Raw genomic sequence first — 206 nt, 5'->3', positions numbered from 1 at the left:
GATATGGGAGTTACATACAAACTAAAATTACATATTTACCCTTGTCACTAAATTTTGAGATGGATATGAATCTAGATAAGAGATGGATTTTCATTGGTTGAGCTTGGTTAACAAAGTTAACACAATAATCTTGGTTAACATTTGAACCAAGCTCTCTCTCTCTCTCTCTATGTGTGTATATATATATATATATATATATATATATA

This window comes from Cynara cardunculus, assembly GCF_001531365.2.
Source record: "Cynara cardunculus var. scolymus isolate 2C chromosome LG 8, CcrdV1, whole genome shotgun sequence".
NCBI classification, from domain to species: domain Eukaryota; kingdom Viridiplantae; phylum Streptophyta; class Magnoliopsida; order Asterales; family Asteraceae; genus Cynara; species Cynara cardunculus.
The sequence above is the reverse complement of the archived record's forward strand: the minus strand, read 5'-3'. Positions refer to the sequence as shown.